The sequence below is a fragment of the Mauremys mutica genome, chromosome 12, assembly GCF_020497125.1.
Source record: "Mauremys mutica isolate MM-2020 ecotype Southern chromosome 12, ASM2049712v1, whole genome shotgun sequence".
Classification (NCBI taxonomy): domain Eukaryota; kingdom Metazoa; phylum Chordata; order Testudines; family Geoemydidae; genus Mauremys; species Mauremys mutica.
The window spans coordinates 51,353,345-51,365,921 of NC_059083.1; the positions used below are offsets into that span (position 1 = coordinate 51,353,345).

The 12,577-nt window shown below is 48.0% G+C and overlaps 1 protein-coding gene across 1 annotated transcript in view; it reads left to right on the forward strand.

Moving 5' to 3' along the window:
• Nucleotides 1-12,577, forward strand: part of LOC123345325 (maestro heat-like repeat-containing protein family member 1) — a 315,313-nt gene that overhangs the window by 128,918 nt on the left and 173,818 nt on the right. The gene's annotated exons all lie outside the window — the stretch shown is intronic.

The window sequence follows — 12,577 nt, forward strand, 5'->3', positions numbered from 1 at the left end:
CGCTGCTCCCCAGGAGCCTCTCCCAGGGCAGAGCCTCCAGCCTGGCCAGGGCCCCGGCCCGGCCCCTGCCCCGGGGGACTCCACTTGGAGGGAAGGTGAGAGAGACCTGCCCCCTGTGCAGAGCCGGCTCTAGGTTTTTGGCCGCCTCAAGCAAAAAAAATGTGTCTGCCCCCCGTCCCAGCCCTGGGCTCCCCCACACATCCTCCTGCTGCCCCAGCCCTGGGCTCTCCCCACAACACACAAACCCTGCCTCCCCAGTGCTGGGCTTCCCCCTTTCCCCCCCACCAGTGCCCTCCTCCCACCCCGCTGCCGCCCCAGCCCTGGGCTCTCCCTCGCTCCCCCCCCCCCGCACCCTCCTTCTGCCACAGCCCTGGATCACTGGTAGCTCGCTCCCACAGCAGGTCATTCAGCAGGAATTTGGGATGTGCACAAAACAGACAGAGCTGCAGTAAAGTGAAACAATTTTCAACTTGTGTGATTGGAGGATATCTGGATGTATATTATAAGACTGTCCTCCATAAATGAGGAAAAGTTGAGGTGCCTTTATTATTCTTTTGTTCCTCTCTTTGTTTCTATGGGGAATTTGCCAATGCAGTATCACTGTCTTCCTTTTAAACAAACAAACAAACAAACAAACATAAAGGCAATGGCTGTTAAAAATAGCAATTCCAGTCCTAATAACCCCTGGGAAGCATTTCTTGCTCAATTTTATCCTACTTTTTCTACAGCAAGTTACAGTGGATCAGTATATTTGATTTGGGAGAAATGAAGTAACAGCTGCCCAAACTGAGCTTGAGCACTCCTGAATTTTGAGGTGTTCAAATCTGGAAGGCAGGTGCTGGGTGTGTGTGTGCTGGGCTGGCTGTGGGCTCCGTGGGGGAGCATGACAGCATGTATGCAGCAGCATGTTTGGAGGGGCGCGGAGCCAGACACGCTGGTCTGAGTGGCACAGTAAAGAGGCTGGGGTGTTGGAGAAGGGGTAGGGGGTTCTGGGGGGGCAGTCAAGGGACAGGGAGCGGGGGGGGTTGGATGGGGTGGAGGTTGGGGGGGCAGTCAGGGGGAGGGAGAAGGGGGGGGTTAGATGGATCAGAGGTTCAGGGGGGCAGTCAGGGGACAGGCAGCAGTTGGATAGACATGGGAGTCCCAGGGGGCTGTCAGGGGACAGGTAGGGGGTGGGGTCCTGGGGGGAAGTTGTGGGGGTGTCTCTGGAGGGGGCAGTTTGGGACAAGGAGAAGGGAGGCTTAGATAGGGGGTGGGGTTCCAAGGGGCAGGGGTCCCGGGAGGGGGCAATCAGGGGACAAGGACCAGTAGCGCTTACATAGGGGGTGGGGTCCTGGGGGGCAGTTAGGGGCAGGGATCCCGGGAGGAGGTGATCGGTGGGGGAGTTGGATGGGTTGGGGTTTCTGTGGGGGGCAGTCGGAGGGAGTGGATGGTGGCAGAGTGGGGCTTCCCTCCCCCTGGAGTGTCCTGGTTTTTGAATGTTAAAATATGGTCTCCCTACCATTCACAGTGCAACTCTCCACTCACAGCGTGCTGCCCTCCTTCCTTTCCAGTTGGTAGTGGCCAAGGGAATGCTGGGAAATGTAGTTCTTTCCCTGCTCCAGGGCTGGCTCTGTAGGCAGGAATCTAACCAAGGAACTACAGCTCCCAGAGACCCCTGTTGGTTCTCTGCTCCCATGCCGCCCCTGCAAATGGGCTGCCCCAAGCAGGTGATTGCTTTGCTGGTGCCTAGAGCCATCCCTGCTAATGTTATCCGGGCTAATGGCTGCAGGAGTTAATATGGGTGAAGCAGGGCTGTTGGAGGGGTAAGAGCTGAAGGAGGAGAGAACAGGACATGGGGAGAGAAAGAAGAGCAGGACACAGATACCAGCTGTGGCTCTCTGTGCCATTGACGTGCAGGGACGTGTCAGGGTCCAAATTGTTTCATGTGCAAGCAGGGTCTGAATGAGGTCTCCCCTGACAGCTAGCTGGGGAGGGGGAAAGGCTTCAGGTGCAGACTGTATTTACGTGAACACATTGACTCTGCCTAGGTATCCAGCACCCAGAGCTATGTTGCCAAAGTGATCAACTGTGGCTGGTGTTGGGTTACAAATCACTTCAGTATTGAATGTGGGGTAATGAAATAGTGTTATCTTTATTGTATGAGTAAAGGGCAGCAGAGTAGCACTTAGTCCACGGGTGGGCAAACTTTTTGGGGTTACAAAACTGGATGGAGCACCAGCTAGGGAAGGCTGTGCCTCCCCAAACAGCCTGGTCCCTGCCCTCTATCCACCCACTCCCACTTCCCAACCCCTGACTGGCCCACGCAGAACCCCTGACCATCCAACTGCCCCTTCTCCTTGTCCCCTGACCGCCCCCTCCTGGGACCCCCACCCCAAACTTCCCCCCAGGACCCCACCCCCCATCCAACACCTCCTTCTCCCTGTCCACTGACTACACCCGCCATCCACACCCCCTCCCCCTGACAGGCCCTCCGGGACTTCCATGCCTGTCCCCTGACCGCTCCCTGTCCCCTGACTGCCCCCCAAGACCCCCTGCCCCTAATCCAAACCCCTGTCCTCTTACCATGCCGCTCAGATCGATACGAGCTTGCAGCCCCACCGCCCAGCCAGAGCCAGCCATTCTGCCCACATGGCTGCGTGGCTACAGGAAAGGGGCCTGGGACTAGCCTCTCTGGCTGGGAGCTCAAGAGCTGGGCAGGACAATCCTGCAGGCCAGATGTGGCTGCAGGCCATAGTTTACCCACCTCTCACTTAACCTGTCATTATTGAGGCTCGCTAAGCAGGGGCTTGGATGCCAGAACTCTATGAAGGTTAAGAGAGGGTGGGGACAGGTGTGCTTGCTGGGAAGTGTGGACTTTGCCCAAGAGTCCTAGGCATGGTTTAACTTGCTCCTCTCCACTGTTCAAAGGCAGAACTAATTAAGGCTCCATTAGGAGTCTTTCGTTTTGTTAAGCAGGGCCCCCGGGGAGGGGCAAGTGGGGCAATTTGCCCCAGGCCCTGTAGAGGCCCCCAGCCCCACGAGAATATCTCTCCCTGGCCCCGCCTCTGTCTTCCCCCATCCCCCGGTGCCTCAGCGCACCGTGTCCTGGAGCAGCCCTGGACAGCGCTGCAGCAAAGTGGCTCTGGAGGGGCCTGAGCTCCTCCTGCTCAGAGCCTCGTGGTAAGGGGGCAGGGCTGTGAGCTCAGGCCCCGCTGGAGCCACGCCACTGCAGCACTGTCCAGACCGCTCCTGGATGCGGCTAACTGAGGCTCTGGGAGAGGGGGGAGGTGGGGGTAAGCAGCATGGTAAGCACCTCTGAGCCAGACATCCCCTGACCACATCCCCCCACAGCCCTGACCCCTATCTCCAAGCCCAGCCCCTCTGAGCTGAGCACCCCCTGACCCCATCCCCCCACAGCCCTGACCCCCAGCTCCAAGCCCAGCCTCTCTGAGCTGGGCACCCCCTGACTCCATCCCCGACCCCCAGCTCCAAGCCCAGCCACTCTGAGCTGGGCACCCCTGACCCCATCCCCGACCCCAAGCTCCAAGCCCAGCCACTCTGAGCTGGGCACCTCCTGACCCCATCCTCTCCACAGCCCTGACCCCCAGCTCTGGGCTGGGTACCCCCCGACACCATCCTCTCCACAGCCCTGACCCCCAGCTCTGAGCCCAGCCCCTCTGAGCCACCAGCCCTGGGCAGCAGCGCCACCCCCAGGTAGTGACAGCCCATTAGCACCAACCATCACCATCACCCAGCAGCCCATTGGAATTGCTGATAATCAGAAAAAGATTTATGAGAAAATCAAGAGTCATATATATATGGAGGTATACCTAGATCTCATAGAACTGGAAAGGATTGAGTCTTGCCTGGTGCCTTTGCTAGCCAAGCCAAGTAGTGATTTTTGCCCTTAAGGATTGAGCTCACAACCTTGGGTTGAGGAAGCTAATGCGCAAACCACTGAGCTATTCCCCCATGAAGAAAAGGTGCTACATTTGAGCAATTACATTAAGTAGAAGGAATTATTTCAGACTGATAAAAGAGGCATTGATGCAGCATTACAGGATAGTATTAAACAGGAGGAGGAAAAATGGTGTAAAATATTAACTGCCATTGTTGACGTAATTCTTTTCCTAACAAAGAATAATCTGCCATTTCAACTGTGGGCTTTTCTTGTCAACACTGAAGCTTATGGGCAAGAACAATATTGAGGTGAAACAACATCTGGAGATGGTAGCTCAATGCAGAGAGTCTGGTCAAAGAATGCAGGCTCACTGCCTGTCATGGCATAATCAGAATGAGTTCTTGAAACTGTGTGGGGAGAAAGTTTTAAACTCTATTCTTGAAGAGGTAAGAAAAGCCCGATATTTCAGCATCGGTGTTGACGGTACACCTGATGTTTCACACAAAGAACAGTTAGTTTTTATTCTCAGATATGTGATGCAACAAAATGGAAATTGGGATGTGCATGAAAGATTTGTTAAACTAGTAGATTTTGAAAAGAAGACTGGCGCAGATATAGCAGAACAGATAAAGAGGTTTTTAAAAGAATGTGACTTAGAACTATCTTGGTGCAGAGGGCAGGGATATGACAATGCCTCTAACGTGTCAGGAAAATTTCAGGGAGTAAAGACAAATATTTTGGAAGAAAATGCCCAAGCCTATTTTTCTCCATGCAGTGCTCACACGCTGAACCTCTGTGGCACCCACGCTGTGGAAACCAGTGTAGAGGTAAAAACATATTTTGGAAATGTTCAGAAACTCTATAAAGTATTTGCTCTTAGCCCTGCAAGATGGAAAATTTTGCAGACCATTGCAAATATCTCTCTTCACTCTGTATCTAAAACTAGGTGGAGTGCAAGAGTTGATGCTGCTTGCTCCCTAATCAAGAATCACACAGGCGTGCTGGAAAGTTTAATTAAAATTGAAGAGGAGCTTCATTTACCTCCCGAAATCCAGGCAGATGTGGACTGTTTGATTAAGTGGCTTAAGTCCTTTGAATTTATACTTCTTACTACAATATGGTTTAAAGTGCTTCAGTGTATTGATGATAAGAACAAGGTCCTATAAAGTGCCAAATTAACAATGGAAGAGGGAGCTAAACACGTGAGCAACTTAGTCAAGGACATTCAAACAATGAAAGATTCTTGGCCAATTTTTTTTTGAAGAAGCCAAACAAGTCGCTTCAAGCCTCAGCATTGACCCAAAAATGAAAAGTGACTCAAGGATCTGGAAAAACAAGCGATTCTTTGATGACACAGGGGATGCAGACTATACATTTGACTCTCCCAATATTCAGTTCAAAATACAGGTGTTCCTTACCAACAATGGATTGCTTCTATCAGAGCTAGGAGGTCTTGGTGAAAGAATGGCTGAAGTCTCAAATTTATTTTCACCTATTTTGTGTCCACCAGATAAAGTGGATGAATCTTCTATAGAAAAGTTTGTTGACACTTTGGCCACAGTCTATCCAAAAGATCTCCAGAGAGAAGATCTTAAAGAGGAACTTAGAATCTTTTACAAAATAAAAGAAGATTCCAACTTAAGAGTTGATGGACATATAACCTCTGCACTTACACGTCTTAATGCTCTCTTCAAAAAAGGGCTGGAAAATGTGTTTCTGGAGATTTGTGTTTGTTTACACCTACTAACAGTGTTGCCTGTGTCGGTAGCATCGGGAGAGTGTGCCTTGAGTAAGCTAACATTGATTAAAAATCATTTGCATTCAGCCACCGGGGAAGAAAGGTTGAATCATTTGCTCACTTTAAGCACAGAATATGAAATGGCCAAAGACATAAGTTTTGATGACATTATTAATGAGTTCACCAAAATGAAAGCGAGGAAAAAAATTGCAGCTGTATAATTAATGTTCAGAACAATTTGTAAAAAAACGATTTCATAAGAAGCATTATGTAGTTGCAAACGTATACATACCATTAAAGCACTTAATGTTTTTAAATAATGTATTTTGTGTATTTTCAAATTATTAAAAATTAATTTTTGAATGTATTTCACTGGTTATTTTTTACATTTCCAAATACATGTTACTATAATATTGCAACGTTGCTTTGCCTCAGGCCCACCCAAATCCTCTGGGCAGCCCTGGCCCTTACTGTGCGGCTCAGAACAGCGTGTCTGGCTCCCCAGCAGAGCGCACAGCCCCGTCCCCACCCCCACAGAGTGCCACAGACAGGGCCGGCTCCAGACCCCAGCGCGCCAAGCGCGTGCTTGGGGCGGCATGCTGCAGGGGGCACTCTGCCTGTCGCCGGGAGGGTGGCAGGCGGCTCCGGTGGACCTCCCACAGGCGTGTCTGTGGAGGGTCCGCTGGTCCCGCGGCTCTGGTGGACCTCCCGCAGGCATGTCTGCAGGAGGTCCACCGGAGCCGTGGGACTGGCGATCAGCAGAGCGCCCCCCGTGGCGTGCCGCTGTGCTTGGGGCGGCAAAATTGCTAGAGCCGCCCCTGGCCACAGAGCAGCACGCTGGGCAGCAGGGGAGGAGGAGAAGGAAGGAGCATGAGAGCTCCTGGAGGCCTGATGCAAACAGCCCGGCAGCTGGGGATCTGAGAATGCAGGGGAGGGGCTCGAGAACTGCCGGGCCGGTGATCACTGAAGCTGCAGGGGAGAGGAGGGGGAAGCGGAGACCCACACGAGTGGCACGATCTGGCCGGCTGCCCTGTCAGCCACATGCACTCTGCATGGCGGGGAAATCTTGGACATTTGCAAATCCCCCTCCCCCCCGATGCTATTTTTTAACGCAAAAAGCTGGACATGTAAAGAGGAATGGCAACCCTACCCTATCCACACCCCCACCAGGCCCCCTGGGATCCCCCCCCCGAATTCCCATCCTCATCCCCTGACTGGCCTGACCCCTAGCCACACCCACAGGGACACCATGCCTGTCCACCCCCGCTACACTTGCTCCCTATCCCCTGACCACCACCCCCTCCCCCAGAACCTCCACCCTCTCCAACTGCCCTCTGCTCCCTGTCCCCTGACTGTCCCTCAGGACCTCCTGCCCCACCGTTCCCCATCCCCTTACCATTCTGCTTACAGCAGCAGAAGCTTGCAGCCATGCCACTGCACTGCCTGGCAGGCTTGGTGGGCCAGAGTGCTGGCAGTGGCATGGTGAGCAGAGGCTGTGGGGGAGGAGCTGGGGGCTAGCCTCCCCAGCTAGGAGCTCAAGGGCCAGACAGGATGGTCCTATGGGCCAGATGTGGCCCATGGGCTGTAGTGTGCCCACCTTTGTCATAGAGGCTCATGTAATAAGCTCTAGAGATCCCAAGTTCAATCCTGACCACTGGGGTCTGTCAGCATTACACAAGCAGACACTGAAATCCAAAAATTTATAGCTTTATAACCATTAAAACACAAATTGTCAACATCACATGTCAAAAGATGCAAAGTAACTATCCTGAAATCAAACTCTACTAAGTTCTCATACAGCGCTGTTCTTTTTGTGCCTGTCTGTACATTCTGATTATTGTCAATGGAAATATATTGTCATTGGTTTGCATGTGTAAAATGAAATCAACATTTATCACCATTTACTGATAAACTCTAAACCTTATAAGACTACGATATTAAATTCACAAGCTAAAAACTTTGCTAATCTGGCATCAGTGTTTCAAAGAGCTGATTTTCATTTACATTAAGGCTGCTCTTCCTCAGTGTAAACAGGCCTTAGTGCAAGCACTGTCACCACCTCTCATGACTTTATCATGAGTCGCATTACATTTGTTGTGTTTGTTACAGCCCCAGCTCCTGGAAGCATGTGATGAGGTGAGACTCGCAGCTTTAGTTTTCTAAGCAATGGCAGTTTCTACCCCTTTCAGTCTTTCCCTGCCAATTAGGGACTCCAGAACCCTGCCCGATTGTGCCAGACATGCTTGCCAGCTACAAACACAGACCCAGGTCAGAACCACATCCCACAAACCACAGGCTTAACTGAAAGCAGCTTAAGAAGTGTTCTTGTCTCAGATGCCCAGGTCTCAATCGGGTCCAACCCCCCAATAAATCCGTTTTACACTGTATAAAGTGTATGCAGGGTAAACTCATAAATTGTTCGCCCTCTATAACACTGACAGAGAGAGATGCACAGCTGTTTGCTCCCCTGGGTATTAATACATACTCTGAGTTAATTAATAAATAAAAAGTGATTTTATTAAATACAAAAAGTAGGATTTAAGTGGTTCCAAATAATAACATACAGAACAAAGTGAATTACCAAACAAAATAAAATAAAACACGCAAGCCTATGCCTAATACAGTAAGAAGCTGAATAGAGATAAAATCTCACCCTCAGAGAAGTTCCAATAAGCCTCTTTTACAGACTAGCCTCCTGCTAGTCTGGGTCCAGCAATCACTCACTCCCCTATCGTCCACCAAGCAGCTTCAGAGCAGTTTTTGTCTGCCCATCTCCTCTCCACTTCCTATGCAATGATCCTGCAGCCTTCAGCTATGAATGCAACGCATGCAGGGAGTAAGCCACCTGCATGCCTGGGGTGTAGCAATGGCAGTGATGGCCTCTTTGCCCAAGAACACTATCACATATGATAAGAATGGGGAGACATGAAGACAGGGAGATAGTGGTGTGGAAAGGATGATAGCCCCAGGGCCATGGAGGGATCTGGTGAGAGTAGCAGAGACATCAAAGACATGGTGGAGGCTGTAAAGAAACCATGTTCCAGGGGAGTCAGAATGGTCTAATGGTTATGGTACTGGGCTAAGAATCAGGAGACCTGGGTTCTATTTCTGCCTTGCTGGGTAAGTCAGATATCCTCAGTGCACAGACTGTAGATTAAAATAGGTTTGACTTCTTCAGGGACAAGAAACTGTCCAGAGCTGTGGCATTTGAGGCCCTTTCAATTATCATGTGCTGGTTCCATCAGACAGTTTGTGTTTCCACTGCTTGGTTTGGGTCCCCTCTTAGATCTCCAAGGAGACCTTTGAATGCTCTGAGTAAGGCTCTCTGGTTTCATAGGAAAGACAGCAGAGAAAACCCAGGGAGTTAGAGAAGGTTCTGATCACCCTGGTGCCTCTGTCATATGGTTTGCAGCAGTTCCTACAGGATATCATGCCATGCAAATGTCCTGCTTAGATTGAACTTAACTTTACAAGCCCTGCAATGAAGTGGACCTGAGTGGATGGCTCCCTGTTAAATTATCTTTCCCCATGTTAAATCCTCTGAAGTGTTTTTAAACATCAGCCAAGCTAATTGTTTATCATTATCTGTATTTATTATTGCTGCAAAATAAAGCCTCTAATCAGCTATTACAAGTTAATTAATGGATGATATGGTGCAGCAACGACTTCTATTGCCCATTGTGCTGGCCCAGCGTCACAGGGGCAGCAGGTTTGTATAATTTTTGGTGGTGGTCAGAATGGGTCCAAGTCCCAACCCCCGCACCTGCCTTGTAAGCCGATCTCAATTTTTTAAAATAATGTAAAAATGAACTGGAAACAATAAGCGTTTAACAGTTTCCCACCGTTGCACAATATCACTATCGTAAGAACATTTATTTAACTAATAATATCAACTTTATTAATACTCTTTTCAATACAGAAACAACCGAGTGGTCTTGGATCAATAACCCTCAATAGCAAATATTTTCTAAAATTAAAACAAACTGTAGCCCCTTCTTTTGTGATGTTCTTCAGGAGGCAGCAAACGCTTTTCATCATTGTTCAGTGGGGGATGGGGCTGCCCCTTGCCCAGCCTGGGGCAGGAGCGGTGACTGCGGCGGGGTGGGGGGGCAGAATGTCACGACACTCACCCAATCCCCAGCTGCTCAGGTCCAGGCCGTTGTGGTGGGTGCCAGTGGAGGGGGGAGCTTTGTTTGATGTAGTCAGTTTGATGTGGCAGTGGCCGGTGAGGAACTGCAGAGCGGAGCAGCAGGAGGTCACTAGCTCAGCACTGAGAAGAAAGCAGCAGAATAAAAGTCTGAATCAGGGAAAAGGAAGGGGGCTCCTTGTAATGGCTGCTATGTTATGATGCACCATAAAAAGTACTAAAGACACTTGGTGGAGGTTCCTGGCAGACTGCCTGCTGCTTAATTCACACAGAGGTCTGCCAGCCAGGGGTTGCAGGAACTGATGCGGGAGCCCATTCAGAGTTAGAAATTAAAAATGAACATTGCCTGGGATCTCTTCATGACACTTCATGCTGTCAATTGTGAGTAACAAACACATTTTTTGTCTTGTCAGATAGTGAAAACCATGTTGCATATTAACCTATTTGCCATCATATTTTCCCATGTAATAACACACTAAGATTGGATAAGAAACCACAGTAATGACACATAATTCAGTGAGAAATACGGAAAGGAATGCAGATATTTTTGGAGGAAATTTTAGGGGTAAATTATCTATTTTTAGATTAAAATTTCCCTGTGTTAAAAACTAGGAAAAACATATATCTTCAGGAGCCCATGCCACCTAGATACCAGCAAATTGGTTAAAAACCACAAATGAATCCATCGGAAGATAATTTTAGGGTATTTATTTTCAAATAATCAAGGTAAGTTTAGGGCACTCTGTCATGAATGGCATATTGTGAATCAATTTTCAAAACTGAATTATTACATTGAAAATGTTCATAACGCGCATGCTCCGCTCAGCTAGCTCTTCAAGAAATGAGGTTCAATTGCTAATTTCACGGAATTAGATCAATCAGTCACTATTTTTACAGAGCATTTCAAAAGGTGATGGACAGAACCCAGAGGAATTGTAATGAGCAACTTTCTTTTCTTTGCACTCTAAACCTCACATGACAATAAAAATGTCACCCTTTCGACTGATTTATGGCTGAGAAGAAAGGTTTCCCAAGGAAGCTTCACCAAATTTCATGTTGTGTGTCATTAAGTGGCAGCGTCTTTAATACAATGAAGTTAATTTGTGATGATTGAGTAAAGGAATACAACCCCTTCTCTATTTCTATATCAAACTACATGTGTTGTGTCCTTATAACCAAGAACACAAAGAGCCCGGCAGCACATTGAAATCAACAGTGGATACTGACAGTCCATTGCCTGCAAATTATATTTCTTTAGAAATATTAACTAAAAAAATGGAGATTGAAGAAGAGATTTCTATCTGCAGGAAAATAGCATTTGAGGTTGAGGACTGGGTTTTGTTAATTGATGTGAGAAAAAGAAAGGAAGGGTCATATCTTGATATGTAGTTAGAAAGTTAAAAATCCTATGAATTAATGCTGACAGAAGTTCAAAGATTATTTTATAACCTTGTGTGAGTTCACTTAAATATATTGCTTATTTAATTCTATCATTTTTTCAACTATTAATTTTCAAAGGTGTAGCGCAGGATGTGAGGGTATATGCCCTGCCTTCCAGAGAGAACCAGTCAAGGCAATAAAGAGAGGGGGAGCGGGAGAGCAGCTGCACACGTGTGGAGTTGTGATGTTTATGACACAAGTCAGACAATTTAATAGTTTATTTTGTTAAGATAAATATTTTGGATTTCCTGAAATTTCACAATGACGTTATTTAGAGACATTAAACTTCAATATAGATTTGAGGGAAGAATCAAAAATAAATGTCAATAATTCCATTTCTAAAAATATGTTTAGATGCTTGTTTCTGAAATACTGTTGAAATATAATTTAAAATATTCCTGAATTTACACCTTGTTACAATAATATTTTCTAAATTAAAATATATATATTTTTCATATTTTACTCTGAGATTTCACAGGGGTAGAAAATTCTGACAGGAGTGAATGATCCCATCCTCCACCACCTGCTACCCCTGGGGTAGGGGATGGGGAAAGGTGGGGGCTGGGGGTTCCCAGGTGTCCGGTTTTCGACTGGAACCTCCAGTTGAAAAGAGAAACTGGCAGCGTCCGGTCAGCACAGAAAGTCCAGTTATCTGCAGTAACTGGCCCGCACCACTAGGGGCGGGAAGATCAGCAGTGCTGGGAGGGGCCAGTCTGTGCCGCGGGGTCTCTGTCAGGGACAGAGATTCCCTCCAGCCTGAGCTGGGACCAGGCAGATTATCAGGGGAGCCGCGTTTGTACCCCCAGCGTTGAGACCTCTAGTCCTCTTTTAAATCCTGTTATAGTCCTGGACTTCACAACCTCCTAAGGCAAGGAGACCCACAGGTTGACTGTGCGCTGCATGAAGAACTTCCTTTTATTTGTTTTAAACCTGCTGCCCATTAATTTCATTTGGTGGCTCCTAGTTCTTATATTATGGGGAAAAGTAAATAACTTTTCCTTATCCACTTTCTCGACATCACTCATGATTTTATATACCTCTATCATATTCCCCCTCAGTCTTCTCTTTTCCAAGCTGAAAAGTCCTAGCCTCTTTAATCTCTCCTCATACAGGACCCATTCCAAACCCCTAATCATTTTAGTTGCCCTTTTCTGAACGTTTTCTAAAGCCAGTATATCTTTTTTGAGATGAGGAGACCACATCTGTACGCAGTATTCGAGATGTGGGCGTACCACGGATTTATATAAGGGCAATAAGATACTCTCCGTCTTATTCTCTATCCCTTATTCTGTTAGCTTTTTTGACCGCCTCTGCACACTGCATGGACATCTTCAGAGAACTATCCACGATGACTCCAAGATCTTTTTCC